This window comes from Octopus bimaculoides, chromosome 11 (assembly GCF_001194135.2).
Source record: "Octopus bimaculoides isolate UCB-OBI-ISO-001 chromosome 11, ASM119413v2, whole genome shotgun sequence".
In the NCBI taxonomy this organism is placed as follows: Eukaryota; Metazoa; Mollusca; class Cephalopoda; order Octopoda; family Octopodidae; genus Octopus; species Octopus bimaculoides.
Window position 1 is genome coordinate 48,033,767 of NC_068991.1, and position 898 is coordinate 48,034,664.

At 39.1% G+C, this 898-nt stretch overlaps 1 protein-coding gene across 2 annotated transcripts in view; it reads right to left on the reverse strand.

The window, feature by feature from the left end:
• Positions 1–898, reverse strand: part of LOC106870833 (uncharacterized) — a 44,811-nt gene that overhangs the window by 42,742 nt on the left and 1,171 nt on the right. The window lies entirely within an intron of this gene.

The following is an 898-nucleotide window of genomic DNA, read 5'->3' on the forward strand; positions in this document are numbered from 1 at the left end:
ATATATACATATATATATAAGGTCACCATTCGACCCTGCATTGAATATTACTGTCATCTTTTGGCTGGTGTCTTCTCTGAGTGTCTTAACTTGCGTGAACGAATTCAGGATGGAGTTGATAGCAAGATGTGTCCTCTTCTTCGGAAGAGGTCGCAATCTTTCGTTCATTGTTGAAATGCACTTTCATTGGTCTTTCACTATAGATATTTCGATGGTCATTACTCTAATGAAAGTCCTGGGTCTAACACCCTCTCTCAAGACCTTTAAACGTGTGACTCATTTCCCTCCCAGTTAGTCATAAGTCGTTTTATTCTAATAGCTTCTTTCCTTGAACTTTCTGAAACTTACCACCATCATTCTATGCACACACACAGATAACACACACATAGTCACCAGGGCGGTACATGGCATTCTAACTAGAAGAAACTTTCTCTCGACTCCGCCCTGCGACTATTAAGAATATTTTCTTCTATGGTTATTTGTTACGAGTATTCGCTTCGCACAGCCCGCGTGCTGACGAACGGGGCTTTTAGGTATCACACCGTAATTTGAACTCAGACACGAAGTGCAGAAACAAATAGCGAAGCACATATCATCTACTACAATGTTTTGCCATGGGTGGCTGCTTTATTTATAGACCTCGAAAGGGTCAAATAGGAACTTGACTTCCACTGGATTTGAATTCCTAGTAGGAAAAATATCGCAGATTTTCTATCCACAAATCCAGTGCTTCACATATATGTATGTGTGTGCGCGCACACGTGCGTGTACAAACGCATATAAAAGTATACAAATATATGCACATGTACATCTACTCACACACACACACACACACACACACACACACACACACATACGCATATATATATATATATATATATATATATATATATATATA